This window comes from Petaurus breviceps, unplaced genomic scaffold, assembly GCF_028583685.1.
Source record: "Petaurus breviceps papuanus isolate PSGF00001 unplaced genomic scaffold, PetGlider_PUasm1.0 38, whole genome shotgun sequence".
NCBI lineage: Eukaryota > Metazoa > Chordata > Mammalia > Diprotodontia > Petauridae > Petaurus > Petaurus breviceps.
In genome coordinates, this window is record NW_027186304.1 from 103,184,595 (window position 1) to 103,200,999 (window position 16,405).

Below are 16,405 nucleotides of genomic sequence, written 5' to 3' on the forward strand. Positions count from 1 at the left end.
CTCTGACCTGGAACCAAAGCCAAACCTCCAACTCCCTATAAGTACCCCCAGCCAGGGACATTCTGCCCCACTGCTTCTGCATGAACCAGGCCTGTCCCCACCACCACTCTTCATAGCACAGCTTGGTCTGGTGTTCCTTGTCAGCAGAAGTTCCCTGGACCTTCCCCAGTCCAGATGCCCAACTCCCCTCACTTTACAGGGATAAAAGTTCCTGTGGCTGGGACCAAAGCAGCCTCTCAACCCAACTAACCCCAGCGTTTACCACTTGTTAAAGTGGGCCCAAGCCTGGAGGTGTTTACTCTTCACAGGCACCAAACCTCTTCCCTGGACTTTTCTTCTGACCTTCTCAAATTGTCCCAGGAAGACCCCGGTTTTGCCCCTATTCTCATTCATCTCCACCCATACTTCGTTTGCCCTAAGGTGCTATTTTATCTCTTTTGTGGGGGAAGATCTTGAAAGCTTGGAATTTTCTGACATACTCCACCATATTCCTAGAATCCTCTCCAAACACATCTTTTAAAAATTAAATTAGTAAGGCATCTACCTATGTATCTTCATCAGTCTTTAGACCAATGGAGTCAGTAAGACCTAAGTTTAAATCTGGCCTCAGACACACACTAATTGTATGACCCTGGGCAAATGTAGCAGCAAGCATCCCAGAATCCCCAGGGTGGCTACCAACACAGGTTCTTAGATCTGCTTTTCTAAAGGAAAGCAACTCAAAATGGGTTAACAATCTTGCTTTAATCAAACATGTCATTTACCTAGCTCAGGGGAAAAAGTCAGCACCTGGAACTTCAGAATATACGACAGAAGTTACAAGAAGACAGAGAAACAGATCAAACAGACAGGCCTCCAACTGTCTGACCATTACATCCATACCTAGTCACAGTTACCAGAGAGAGAAGCATCAACATCTGGGTTTTCAAAGCTGGGGGCTCCATAGCTGCCCAGAGTCTTGTCTGGTCAAATCACAGAACACTTCTCAAAGTGAGACCCAAAGCAAACCCTCCCATCAGGGCTTATATTGCCTTCTCCTGGCTCAGAGAATGTAACAACCCTCTTGACCCACTGCCCAATCACAAAGTATCTCCTGAAAAACAAGCCTCCCACCACAGGCTCCAAGTGCACTTAAGCCTACTGAAGGGCCTAGGGGCAGGGAAGATCTTAAATTCACATTCCCATAACAGCAAGTCACTTAATCCTATTTGCCTGAATTTCCCTCATCTATCAAATGAACTGGAGAAGGAAACCACTCCACATATCTTTGCCAAGAAAACTCCAAATGAGGTCACAAAGAGTTGGATACTACTGAAAATGACTGAACAACAACATCAAACTCAAATAGGAAGCAAAAAGATCCCAAAGCTGCATGTTGACTTAGAAAACCACAAACTATTGTCAGTGTTTGTATTGTGTTTTTATTTATTTCATTAAACATTTCATAATTATATACTAATTCATTTTGGCAGCACTACTTATGTCAGTAGAATTTCATCCTTAAAATTATACTCCATAGGTCAGTAAAATGAGGAAGTTAGAATAAATAGCATCTAAGTTTCCTTCCAGTTCTTGATCTATGATACTGGGTCAACTTCCACTGTAAAAGTATAGAGATCATACCTATTCTTCTTCTGAATTCTATAGTTAAATGATTTCATGAAGCTAGAAAGTTGTCAGGACTCAAACAGTGATCCTTCCAAAGTATATGTATGTCCTTTTCTCCCTCTCTTCCAGAATCCTCAGTTTTTCATTGACCGTGCAGATTTCTTATGGGAAAGAGATGCTAGTCAATATTTTTGGGGAAAGAGGGGCGGCCAGGTGGCTCAGTGAGTAAGAGCACCTACTCCAGTGTCGTAATGACCTGGGGATCGAATCCAGGCTCTACCACTTAGCACCACACCCAGAAATAACTGGCCATGTAACCTTGAGCAAGTTACTTAACCCCAATTGCTCAAAAAAAATTTTTTTTAATATTTTTAGGGAAAGAACAATACTTTACATTTTTGTTGGTTCAGTTGTATCTGACTCTCCATGACCCCATTTGGGATTTTCTTGGCAAAAATAGTGGAGTGGTTTGCCATTTCTTTCTCCAGCTCATTTTATGGATGAGGAAACTGAGGTAAACAGGGTTAAATGACTTGCCCAAAGTCACATAGCTAGTAAGTGTCAGAAGCCAGATCTGAATTTAGTTCTTCCCAACTCCAGGCCTGGAACTCTATACACCTTGCTGCCTGTCCATGTTTTACCATGGTAGAAACTAAATAAATATTGGATGAATTGAGGGGTTCAATTTGCTAAGAGTCAGGAAACCTGCACTACAGTCCATAGACCTCTAACTAGCAGGATAACAGGTAAGTCACTGAATGACCCTGGGTTTCAGTTTCCTCACTTGTGAAATGGAAATTATAAAACCTGCTTGTCAACCTCATAAATGTGTCTTGAGGATGAAATGAAATAACAGTAGAGGGGGCAGATAGGTGGCACAGTGAATAGCACACCAGCCTGGAGTCAGGAGGACCTGAGTTCAAATCTGGCCTCAGACACTTAACATTTACTAGCCGTGTAACCTTGGACAAGTCACTTAACCACAATTGCCTTGCCTTTCCCCCTCAAAAAAATAAAAAGAAATAATTGTAGAACCTTATGAAATAACAAGTACCCAATAAAAATCTTTTGAGTGAATAAGTGAAGAGTTTGTACTTATTGGCAAAGGAGCAGTGTTGCTTTGTTTGCAGTGTTTATCAAAATTGTATCCAAGAACTTTTCACACTAGCAAGTGGTAATGTTTGGCCTTCATTTTCAAAAAAGACCAGAGACATATAGTAAGGCCAGTGAAATAAAGAAAGCAGGCAACTAAAAAGAAGGGTAACCCAAGAGCCTCAGACTAGAGCATGGGTGGGAAAGCTGCAGCCTTGAGGCCATATGTGGCCCTCTATGTCCTCAAATAGTGGTCCTTGGACAAAATCGTGGCTTCAGGGCCGTGCTTGAGGACCTAAAGGGCCTCAAGGCTGCAGGCCCCTCGCCCCTGGACGACAGTCCTCTTCAAACACTTGTTGTCAAAGATCTGCAGTTCCTTCCACAAGAGGGCAGCAGGAATCCATTTTTGCTCAGTTACCTGTAGCTCTTACTAACCAGTCACCTGAAACCTTTATCTGCAAGTATTTCTCAATATTTAAATAAGTCAAATCCACAACTGTGCTGATCTGAAACCTGGCTCTTCATAAGACACTTGTCTCATGTAGCTTCCTTGATAGAGCTGCAAGGCCTGATAGCCCTGACTCCAGCTTTCTGTGGACGGTCCTTCAAAGATCTCTCCAACGAAAAGAAAATCTTCACGAGCTGTTTCCTCTCCCATTCCAGTGTAAACTGAACAAGACTTACAACGAGGATCAGTAACAATTTTTTATGTTGCCTGTGGAACATTGGACAAGTCACTTCACCTTTCTTAACTTCGGCTTCCTCTTGTCTAAAACTGAGGATGCCGGACTAGGTCAGACGTTCTTAACTCCAGTATTTTCAAAGTCCTCCTCCACCCCACCCCCTTTCAGCTTCCTTCCCCCCTTCCCCCGCTACCAGTTTCCTCTTATGGGTGTCTTTCCCCTTTAGAAAGTAAACTCCTTGAGGACAGGAACTGTCTTCCTTTATACTTAGATTTGTATTCCCAGCACTTAGCATAGTGCCAGATACAAAGTTACCTCCCAATAACTATCTGTTGAAGGATTTACTGACCAAGTGATAGGATCAAAAGATGAATTTAAGAGGGTCCAAGAATGTGGAAGGGGAAAATGAATTTTTTAAATTTTTATTTACCCTTTTACCAAAATTTAGTATTTCCTTCCATTATGAATTATTCCAAGAAGAGGTCCGTAGACTTCACCAGACTGCCAAAGGTATGATAATTAAGTCTTAAAGTTAAGAACCCCTGCACTGGACAGATGATCATTAAGATTGATTATGATTACATGATCTCAAGGCTTTCACTCAGTTCTAGCCCAGTGTTGCATATAGAAATAGCGCTGTATTTGTCAGTAGGTGACTAGAATATGAATCCCCAGCCCTGCCACTTGCAATGATGTGCTGGAGTGGTCTCATATCAGATGGGTAATAATTCAATTTTCCATCTCAGCATTTATGCCTCCGAAATCTGCAAAACCTAAACATCTGGGCCTGGTTTTTTGCATTATTGATTGTCTAGACTTAACAGAGTGGAGGAGAAAATATTAGTAATGCATATTAAACTTTAAAAATGTATTGTAGGTATTCCCACCCCCTCCCCCAGCCTCCTGTAAACATTTACGAACACAGCCTTACTTACATGTGATTTTAGGCAAATCAGTCAATCATTCTGTCCTGAAAGGCTTCCTCTGAAAAGTAAGGGGTTTGGCCAGATAAGCACTAAGCTGTCTCTGAACCCTAAAGGCTAAGATTTTGGGAGCAGCTGCTATTATTGATCCCTTATTTACCGTGGACTTTGAGTAGTAGGAAGGATTCTTTGCCAAAGGTAATAACAAATACAGTAAGTGCTGAGTCATCCACACCCCAGCGGCAGACCTTGCACTCCCTCTGCACATTCCTTCAAGACCTCTGGATAGAATAAAATGTCTAGACTATGGCCTTTGGAAAATGTCCTTACCTTTCTGTAGATCTAATAATAAAGACTTTATAGGGTACTTTAAGGTTTCAGAAAGCATTTTACATCCATTACTGCATTTGAACCTCTCGATAACACTGTAAGGTATGTGACACAAATACTATACACATTTTAGAGATTAGAAAACTGAGGCTCAGAAAGACTGCCCAGGACTGCATGGTTAGCAAGGATCTGAGACTAAATTTGAACCCATGTCCCTACCAACTTCAGGCCCACGACTCTTTCCACTATAGCGTGCTTCTAATCCATGGAAACAGACTCATTGATACTGTCTGGGGAGTGAAAACTTCTCAGGCAGTTTTGATTGTTAACTTCCAACCTTATTGGTGACCTTTCTCCTTCCCCCTCCCTTGCTTCAGGACTCTTCCTCCTTTCTCTTGCTGCCAAACAGCATTAAACTCTTAGCACCTCCCTTCTTCACTTTGGCGTTTGCTAAATGAGGATAGGTACATTTAAATTGGCTATCCCCTATATCCCCTTTCTTTATAATTCTGCCTCCCAGCCACTGAGGGATAGTGGTGGGCTTCCCTGTTATTTGCCACTGGGGAAGATTTTCATGCTGAAGCTTGAGCCCGCCTCTCAGCCGATGGGAGGGGGCCTAACTACGTTAGGGTATAAATTCTTGTTCTGCCTTTTGTAACATGCCTCTTCCTCATGACCAGTAATTGGGAAGACCATCCTTTTCTCCCGGGGAAAAGAATAAAATTCCTGTTCTTATCCTGAGAAAGCTCTGTGTTCTTGATTAAATTTTGGATGGGGTTTTTCATCCCAAACAATACAAACACTGGATTGTCAACCTTGATTAGTCTTGATTAATCGTAATCACAAACTTCCTCTGTGACAGTAGTTCTCTATACCGTTCCAAAACACTTTGGCAGGGCTTAAACTAGTCAAAATGGGCAGCCTCCTTGGGCACAATATATAGTAGTGGAGAAATTTTTGTATCCACTGTCCATAGTTCTTTATTTGGAGATCAGTCAAGTTCTTCCCAGCGAAGGATCAAGGGAGACAGAGCCCTGCATATAGGATATTACACAGAAGGTATTCAGTGTCCAAAAATTGCCTAGGATAATAACATGCTCCATTTTGGTTTTGCATTCAAGTGGCCCTCAGGGAATCAATCTTAATGACCCGACCAGAAGTCACAAAGTATTGCTCTGGAAAAATCAATCTGTTTCCAGGTTCTGCAGAGCAATTTGGGATCAAAACCTGAGAGGCAAGGAAATAAAGGCTCCAGATAGGTACTCTAGAACTATGGCAAGAGATCTCCAGATGAATGGGTTCCACAGAAAACCTTTCAGGTAAGGTAAATCTAAACTGGACAGCAAAGGAGTTGAAAGTCAGTGAAAGAGGAAGGTAACAAGGTACAGTGGATAAAAAGTGGGACCCAGAAGATCCAGGTTTCAATCTAACTTCTGATACTTGTCAATTGAGTGACCCTGAACAAGTCACTTAACCTGCTTTTAGCATCAGCTTCCTCATTTGTAAAGTGAAAATAATAACTAGAACACCAGAATACATTCATCCTAGGATTGCTGTAAGCCTGAAAATAAGCAGTCAATGTTTTTTGAAAAATGAAAGATAGGGTGGCTAGGTGATGCAGTGAATACAGGCACCAGCCCTGGAGTCAGGAAGACCTGAGTTCAAATCCAGCCTCAGACACTTAACACAAAAACTAGTCACTTAACCCCAATTGCCCTGCAAAAAACAAAGCAAAAAGATAAAAGCAAATTTCTGTACCAGGAAAACAATATACACAATAACTACAAAAAGGTAATAGAAGGGGTGGCCAGGTGGCTCAGTGAGTAAGAGCACTGGCTCCAGTGTATGGATGACCTGGGGATCAAATACGGGGCTCAGATACTTAGCACCACACCCAGAAATAACTGGCTGTGTAACCTTGAGCAAGTTACTTAAACCCAATTGCTTTAAAAAAAAAAAAAAGGTAATAGAAAGAACAACAGCTAAATTAAATGCTGTTATAGTGATCAAGCTTGGCATTGGGAAAAGTTGAGAAAATACACCACCCTTTATTGTACATCTGGGGACATGGATTGGAATGTTTTATGCTGCTGGACATGATTCAGTTGGTCAATTTTGCTGAACTACTTTTTCCTTCTCTAGTTTTAAAATCTTGCTACAAGCGAAGGCTTGTAATACTGGGGAGCAAGTCAATAAAAAGTCAAGAAGCATTTATTAAGCACTTCCTGTGTACCAGGAATTGGGCTAAGCATTGGGGTATAAATACAAAGGAAAATGATGCCAGTCTCTATCCTCATGGAGTTTGTATTCTAATAGAGGAAAATAATACCTATAAAGGGAGCTAGGAAGTGGGGGGAAGGGAGGAGAATGTACTTGTCCAGGGCATGGTGGCTGAATTAGAATAGTGGGTGGTTAGTCTATAAAGCTTCCCCAAAATTGAGATTCTAGGAAGAATTCACCAATGAGAAAAAGGGCCTTCAGGAGCAGAGAGAAGAGGCAGCTGAGGCTTGATGGTATCACATATTATATGTTTGGAAAAGAATGTACTATAAAAATAAAAGCTATTAATAAAAATAAGATTAATATTTTTAAAGTCAATGAAAGAATGACAAATGAGATTTTCCACATGATTTTGGCAGCATCACTAAGAAATGTCCCATCCTGTCCTCCTTTCCTCTTAGAAAATGACTTGAAAATTTTTTAAATGGAAAAAAGAACAAAAAATTATTTTAAGCCCTAAAAAATGTTTCAAAATTTAGTTGATGGCAAAGAGACCTTACAAAGGATCAGTTTCTGTCTCTTTCTCTATTTCTGTCTCTGTGTCTGTCTTTTGCAGCCTAAAGGAATTCAGAGAAAGGAATAATGTTCAGCTTAAATATACTGAATTTTTTTTTTAGCTTTCTAAAGCATCACATTCACCACTTCCCCATTTTGTCTCACAGAACTCTGGAGAACACTAAGAATGAAGGCCTCTATCTTCTTATCCCCTCTGGACCATTGGTGTCGCTAAGACGGCCCAAGTTTTGGTACCCTATAATTCCTCTGTGAACATCATGTTAAAAGATTTGGATTGTTTGAGCCTACTCTCAGACTCGTTTGCATTCTGCAATCAATGTACATGATAAGCACATACCAAAATAGGTACAAGACTAAAAAATGAATCCTCAGAAATCAAAATAATTTCTCCTAACTTCAAATGGGAGTATGAAATATTTAAAATTGGAATTCAATTGGCAGTCATTAGCATAATTTCTTGGATTTGATTAAATTAATTTTTCAAAATAATAAACTATTCAATAACAATTAGACAACCTTTATATATGCACATTTACATCTTTACTATTTTATCTCATATCCCTAAACTATTGCAAAGGATTCGCCCTGTTTTGCAAAACTGTGCTCAATCCAATTGATGTAGTTTTTTGTAGCCCCATGGTTCTTAAAAATAACATATTACTGCAATCGTTGTTAGCAGACAGAAGACTAGACCTTCTGGTCCCATTTTCAACAGCCTGTTCAGCTAATCTCTGCCTTACAAGCCCAAGGAACAAGAAAACAAAACATCTCTAACATTCATCAGAGATGGGACATCTGGGAGAGCCTCTTCCCTTCTTCCACATCTTTTCCCCACTGGCTGATCTGAAACTGTAAGCCTCTATGGTCTGGGCTCCGACGACTTCTAGAGACCCAACCCAAGACAAAGACCTAAAGAAAGTTTCATTTTATTTCTGCTGGGCCTGAAACCTCTACTAGGTAGGAAGAATATGTTTAAATAAACCTCTTATTCTTGAGTTTTATGTGTGAAACATGCTTTTTCTCTTCCTTCAGTGTGATAGTTTATCACAAATAACTTAAGAGGGAAATTGTTAATAAATGTGGGAAGTGATATAAATACGAGGAGCTGATCAGTCCTCCTCAGATATTGGTAAGATGCCCCCAAGAGCGCTGAATCCAAATAGAAAATTGTCTTCATGTGGGAAAAGGACAGTAAAGCACAACTCATTATGTATTTATGAAGTCGATTTCTTGAACATGAATATAATCATTTTATCCCTTTTAGATTTCATCTTATTATATTCAGTCCAGCTTTCTGACCTTTCAGAATCTTTTTTGATTCTCACTCTATCATTCTATGTGTTAGCTATTCCTTCCATCTTCCTGTCATCTATAAATCTGTAAACCTTTGCCTTCATTCAGATTCCTAATAAAGCATTAACCAACACAGAGACAAGCACAGGATCCATGGTGTGAGCCACTAGAGAACTTCTTACAATGTGATATGAAACTGCTAAACTCTTTGAGTCCAGCCATTCACCATTTTCAGATCCATCTGATAATATACATCTCTCCATCTTTTTGACAAGAAAAAGATGAGGCCAAATAAGGAAACTATATCTACAGCTTTCCTTTCATCTGTCAGTTTAGTAGTCTTGTCAATAAAAGAAATAAGGTCGGTCTGACATGACTTGTCCTTAATAAAGCTATGTCAGTTCTCTGTAATTAATGACAACTGGCTCTTTTTTTCAAGTAGCAAAGACTCGATGCATGATACTAACCTTGAGAGTTATGACTGAAGGACATGAAACTTTAGTTATTAATTAATAGTGTGGTCCCTCAGAAGTAGAAACACACACATAAAGCTTTTGTATAAATCATTCTTAATATGATATCCTTCACGCCCTAACCTTCTTCAAGAACTTTTCTCTTCCTGTGCCAGCTAATCTGCCTCTCTCTCTTTTATGGCTTCCTCAGAAAGGCAGTTTGACATAATGAAAAAGCAGAGGATTTAAAGTTAAGATTTTGATTTGAGTTCTGGTCCAAACATCTCTTAGGTTGGTAGCTATGGACAAATCACTTAACTTATTCCTCCTCTCCCCAATAGAGTGTAAATTTCTTGAGGACAGGAAGTGTTTCCTTTCTTTCTTGGTTTATTTGCTCTTTTCAGTGTGGCAGGGGTGCAGTCATTGCACACCCAGTACTTTGCACATTATAGGTGCTCAATTAAACTAAATTGGCCTCTCTGAGTCTAGGCTCCTGCCTGTCATGTGAGAATAATACTCATACTACCTATTTCACATGCTTGTTGTGGGGAAAAATCTTTACAAACCATTAAACTCCATAGAAATGTGAACCATTATTATCATAGCTACAGGGAGTACAACAGAGCTTATCTTTTATTTGTTTTCACATTCCGTGAGTATTGTCTTTGTCTCCCCAATTAGGTTATAAGCTCCATGAATAGAAGGGTCATGTAATATTATGGGACCTGATTGGCCATTGTGATGTTGACATAGTGTGAATTATGTCTAAGGATTTAAATGGTAGGTTGTGATGTGTGGCCTTGTGTGTTGCAACCCTCCATGGCATTTGCTTCTGGGACAATTCTGCTAGAATTTGAGTGAAACATAAGGCTTCCTTCCCTTCTGGTATCTATACCTTGACGGCAACAATGGTGCCACAAGATGGCTTAACAAGGCAATGCAGCAAAACTGGACTCATATTTCTGATTACTCTCCACACTTTGTCCATGTTGTTCCCTCCACATGGAATCACCTGTCCCAGTTCTGCCCCTTTAATTGCTACTCAGTCTTTGAGGCCCAGCTTCAATGACACCTCCCACATGGAGTCTATTCAATTCTACCCAATTTAAGGATAGTGTTCTTTGCCTCCTCCAAATTCCCTCACCTCTTCTACCTTTCTTATTGTTCTTTCAAATTCTACCAAATGCAAGTGTAACAGAAAGAGTTCTTGAGTCGATGTCAGAGGATCTGATTTAGAATCCCTGACACTGTCACCAACTAGCTGCCCCTGCCTTTGGACAAATCCCTTTACATCTTTAGAACTCTTCATCTGTAAAATGAGTGGATTAAATTAGATGATCTCTAGACTAGATGATGTGTGAGGCTCCTTTAAATGCTGAACTGATGATGCTATGTTTCACATTATAGCTACCTGTGTATATCTGTGTATATATGTACTCAATCTTTATTGCGTAAATTATTAGAAATGGCATTATTTTAAAATATAACTACAAAATCCTAGAGCATTCTGAATCCCTTACCTTTCATAATTTATTGTAAAAAAAGGTATTTCTTGTTAATAAAAACATCAAAGAGATCTTAGAATTCTCTGAACAGAATTCACCAAATCTACTGGATCTTAGGGCAGCTAGGTGATAGAATGGGCTTGAAGCTCTGGGACTGACATCAGGGAGATTCATCTCCCTGAATTCAAATCTGGCCTCAGATATTTACTAGTTGTGTGAGCCTGGGCAAGTCATTTCACCAGGCTTGCCTCAGTTTCTTCATCTATAAAGCAAGCTGGAGAAAGGAAATGGCAAACCACTCCTGTATCTTTGCCCAAAAAACCTCCAAATTAGATCATGGAGATTCAGATATAACTGAAAAAATAGTGAATTGAATCAGATTTTAATTTCATCTCTTAAATAAAGGCACTAGATCAGATTATACCCAAGGTTTTTTCTATCTGACTTTTTTAAGTGATTTTATACTTTGTATTCTTGTGACTCCTACCATAGTACTATTCCCTGAGTAGATACTTATTAAATGCTTACAAACTGATATATCCAACAGCAGAAACTTGCCAACCCTATTGTGCATATATGCCCCACATCTACCTCTAGCCAAGTATGATCAATTGAGTCCTCCAGTCAAATAGCTGTGGTAAAATTGCACAAGAATTGTGATAGATAATTAATCACACCCCTATTTTATTCCAATCAGCATTAACAGCTTGATATGATTCCACAGGGGTAGTGATTAAAAGTTTTGTATATTAGGCCCCAGAGCCACGAATTACTAGTTATAAAGTTTACTTGCTTAACCACAAGAATACTGATGACAAAACCTAGCATGGGTGACAAGTCCCCCAACTTATTTTTGTACCTCCAGACCACCCTTTCTTGCCCAATATAAGCAGGCGACTATCTCATGACCACTTAGTCAGCAGAGATGATCCTTGCCTTGCCCATCCTGTGACCATCCATGCTGATGCATCATTTTTGATCTTCCTGGAGGGACAAAATCAAGGTCTATCAATCAATGAGACCCCAAATTTTATTTTACCCCTTCTGAGTGTCTGGGCACCAAGCCCTATAAAAGTAAGGCCCTGGGAAAAGGAGGCACATCTCAGACCATGAAGAAGATCTGAGGTCCTCTTCAGTAGAGGGAGTAATAAAGTACTATTGGCTTAGAGCTCTGCCTCAGTGGGTTCTTCCAGTTTGGATATGTTGAGACCCCCCCAGAATCTAACTTTTGATTCTAGTGAGAACTCATACTACCAAGAAGGACTAAAAATACCTTCTCTATATGCCTGTCACAGCCCCCCCCCACCCTTGAAAAGAACAGCTGATGGGGCAGGTGTATACTAAACTAAAAAATGAAAAGTACATGAGCTTTCACTGTTGATTTTCTACCTCAGCCACAATGATGTCTCCCTACTTTGTTGCTGAAGATTTGAATTTGGGTTAAGAACCCTAGAATATTTCTAGAGTTGGAAAAGAACTCTAGCGATTACTTGGTTTACACTTAAAGAGGGGAGAGATGAAACCATCGAAGGCAGGAAGACCTTGTCTGATATTAAGATGGATTAAAATGAAACATCGGATAAACACAACAGTATATGAAGGGTTTAGGGTCAGTATAGCTGGAAATTAATTAGGAGGCATAACTTCTTACTGATATATTTTTTTAATCTCTGTGTCTCTAAACAAATACATCTTGGTGGTACAGTGGATAGTGTCAGACTCCCAGACCTGCTGTTAGGAAAATCTGGGTTCAAGTCCAGGCTCAGACAATTACTAGCTATGTGACCCTAGATGAGTTATTTAACCTCTGTCTCAATTTTATTTTGTAACATCTCAGTGGGTCCCCCAACCACATGGTTGATTCTAGTAAATCTAGAAAATCTCCAGGGAGAAATAAAATATAACAAACTATGTAAGGATATAGTAAAACAGATGGTTTCATTCATTTTTATAACAGCTACTTGCTCTCCTTGGTTGTCTCTGTAGTTTTGTCTAAAAGGACTGCTTTCATAACGATAAAAGTATTTGGTCACTTCCCTTTGTTTCCTGCCCTTCAAAAGGGAATGTTTTCCTGTTTTTATAATAAATCTTATCAGTTGAATTCCAAATACTCCCTTTTCTCCCCTTCCTGATCCCCCTGTTTCTCAAGTCCCCTGTGTTTATTTGGGTTTTGATGACTGAGTGAGTGTGATGAGGGTTGGCTTTTAGGTTCAGCAGGGACTCTGATCTTATCTTTAGACCAGAACCTGCGGTTCAGTCTGGAAAGAATTCCACTCAAGCCTCATTGGAGTCAGAGTTGTAGAAGTTTATTATATGCCTTACAGTGGGCAAGGATCCTTAGGGGACCTGCAAGCTTAAAGAAGACACAGGCATAGTTTTTAAAGAGTTAAGGTTTAAAGACATTCATTAGATGTCAATTAGGCTGACCAGGTGAGAAGAGGGTGGGATTAGGGAGGAGTTAAGGTGGGGCTAAGGTCAATGATAAATATTTATATCAGCACTTTTTGCTGTAGTGAATTACTAGAAACAAAGTACATCCCTATCATTGAGGAATGGTTAAATTAATTGTGAGACATGAACATGATAAAATTTTATTATACTCTAAAAAAAGAGTGAATATAATATATACAGAGAAACTTGGGAAGAGATATGAACTGAGACAAGATGAAGTAAGAAACAACAGGTAAATAGTATTAAAATACTCTTTGTTATATGAGATGTCTGCTCTCTAAGAGGAAGAAGGAAAAGGATAATGGGGAAAACTATGATATTTAAAAAAAAAATAGGACATTAGTAAAAACTTATTTATAAAAAGAAATCTAATGACAATAACCAAGCCTGGCCCCAAAGAAGAGATATGAGAAGATACCTCCATGCCATTCTTATGGAGGTGGGGGACCGTGGCTGTGGAACATTACATATAATATCAAACTTTTTCAGTGTGCTGGTTGGTTTTACTGCTTTTTTTCTTCCTCTTTTCTATTCTATATTATAAATTATGATCATCTGTGAGGAGAAAGGATATATTGGGCCACATAAAGGATGAGTAGACAAAGTACATTTAAGTTCCTTGATCATTTCTCCTCAGGTGTACCTGTTCTGTGAGCCTCTTCACTCTTTTCTCAATTGGTGGCCCATTCATAGTCATAGGCCATATTCATCAGTCTATGTTACCTCAGATTTTTCTTCTCTTTCTCTAAAAGTTACACACAATTATATTTACTTAAGCAATTCCCACAGCCATCCTTTCCATCAGATATAGCCCATGTAGATAGAAATAGCAACTATTGTCAAACATCATCAGTCCTCTACTCTCTCTGGTGTAATGACTGTCTTTTCTGCTATGACCACCATCCTGTGGTTAACCTCTGGAAATCTTCAGTGTCCCTTGGTTTTGAACCTACCTACATAGCAATTCTCTGGTTCTACAAATGGGTTACATTGTTTCAAAGGGAAAATTACCATTTAAAAAAAAAATTCCCAAAGTGTGAGGATTTATATACAGAACTTGAAAATCTTTCCCTACGAAAGCTATTATCTAACTACAAATCTGCTGACAGAGTTGACCCATCCCAATTCTTTTTCTTCTATCTTTTTGAAGAATCTGGTTGAGAATGGACTCTTCCTTTTCTGGCTGTTAAGGGAGTCTGGGATTTCTATAAAAGTTGCTTCACTTTTCTGGGCCTCACTATACTTATGTATAAAATGAGAAAGTTGTAATAGATGACCATTGAGGTCTCTTCCCAGCTCTAAATACAATATTCTATAACCCTATTACTTCCTTGCCCTTCTAGAGATCTATATTGCAGTTGCACTAGAAAGCCTGTTCTCAGACATTCTTATTTCCAGGTCAGCAGCCCAAAACATTCTGGTTAGCCATGCCTTTGATCATAATACAGCCCTTCCCATTTAGTAAACTCCAGTTTCTTCCTATTATCTCTGGGATCAAATGTAAAATTCTCTATTTGGTTTCTCAAGCCCTTCTTAACCTAGCTCCTTCCTACCTTTCCAATCTACTTATAATTTCCACATACTCTGAGATCGAGGAACATTTGGCCTCCTTGCTATTACTCACACAAGGCACTCTGGAATCCATGCATTTTTCCTGGCTGCCATCAATGCTCTCCTCTCCTCCATTTCCTTAAGTGGGTTTAAGAAGTTTTCCTAGCTTCTTTTTTGAGGCAATCAGGGTTAAGCGACTTGCCCAGCATCACACAGCAATTATGTGTCAAGTGTCTGAGGTCATATTTGAATTCAGGTCCTCCAAGCTCTATCCACTGCACCACCCAGCTTCTTTCAAGTCTTATCTAAAATTCCATCTTCTGCAAGAAGTCTTTCCTAATTTCTCATAACAATAGTGCCCCTGTGGTTATCTTTAATGTTTCCCATATACATTACAGTCACCATGCTTTCCTGAGCACTTAAGAATCTACTCATTTTTTTCTGTGTTAAAAGTCTTGCCTCCAGTTGGCTCTCCATCCCAGTTTCTCTTTCCAGACATCTCAGATAATTAGAGGTGTCCATTCTCAGGAGAGAAATGAGGGTCACACCCTGGGCCTAATGAACGATCACAACTTTCCCAGGACTGATTATCAACTTCAGCTATTTTCCCAGCTTAAGTCACACTTAGGTGCCTTTTCCTCCCCAGGTGAGTAACCTTCCATAATTCCACAAAGGATGTAAACATATAGTAATAATAATAATAAAGATAATATCCTCCCATGGAAAGAGAAGGGTCATTTCTTCTCCCACCTAGGAAGACACATTAACATTACTGAGTCTATAAACTAGACTAATACTATCCTTTTTTTCACATCAGTATTTCCAAACCCATATTTAAATTTTATTACATCCACACATCCATCCCAACCTGTCTTGATTACCCTTTAATCCATACATATTTGGGGAGGGGAGAAGGGACAGTAAGGGACCTTCTTTCACTATAGCCTTTCATGTTCCATTCAGTAGTTGTGAAGATTTCATCCTAATCTACTCATTTATAATTATCCATAAGAGCTTGTTGGTTTTGTTTTGTTTTTTTAAGCAACTGGGGTTAAGTAACTTGCTCAAGGTTACACAGCCAGGTGTTTCTGGGTGGGTAATAAGTGTCTGAGCCCGGATTGGATCCACATGTCATCCCAACACTGGAGCCAGTACTCTTACTCGCTGTGCTACCTGGCTGCCCCTAGAGCTTGTTGTTTTTTCTAGTTATCTTGACAATGTGTCAAAGGTTTTGATAATCCCAAACTCATCCTGAAACTAACTTCCAGGTTGGTGTTATTATTGTTGTTGTTTATCCCTTGTGATTTCTTGACTTGCACATTAATTGGATTTAAGTGAAGCAGAGTTGCACAAAGTCTTCTAGTCATCAAAATCAAGTGGGAGGTTAAAAGTTGAAAGGACTGGCAATGGCCCAGAATGCAGTGGATGGCCTTGGCATCTTCAACGTCTGACTAAACTCTAACTCCAGATTAACCATTTTATTAGGAAAAACATGGCAGAGTTGATAGAAGATTGGTCTTGGTGTCAGGAAAACACGAGTTCAAATCTTACCTCTGACATATATTATTAATCAACAAACATTTATTAAGCATTTGTTCATTATTTATTTATATCAGCTGTACGATCATTGCTCCAAGTCACTTAACCTCTTAGTTTTCCCAGAAACTCTGTGAGTGACAGATTTGCATCAATAACTTCATCAAAGAAAACTTGAATTTATT

The 16,405-nt window shown here is 39.4% G+C and overlaps 1 protein-coding gene across 1 annotated transcript in view; it reads right to left on the reverse strand.

The window, feature by feature from the left end:
• LOC138170728 (serpin B4-like) overlaps window positions 1–16,405 on the reverse strand; it is a 427,261-nt gene that overhangs the window by 22,158 nt on the left and 388,698 nt on the right. The window lies entirely within an intron of this gene.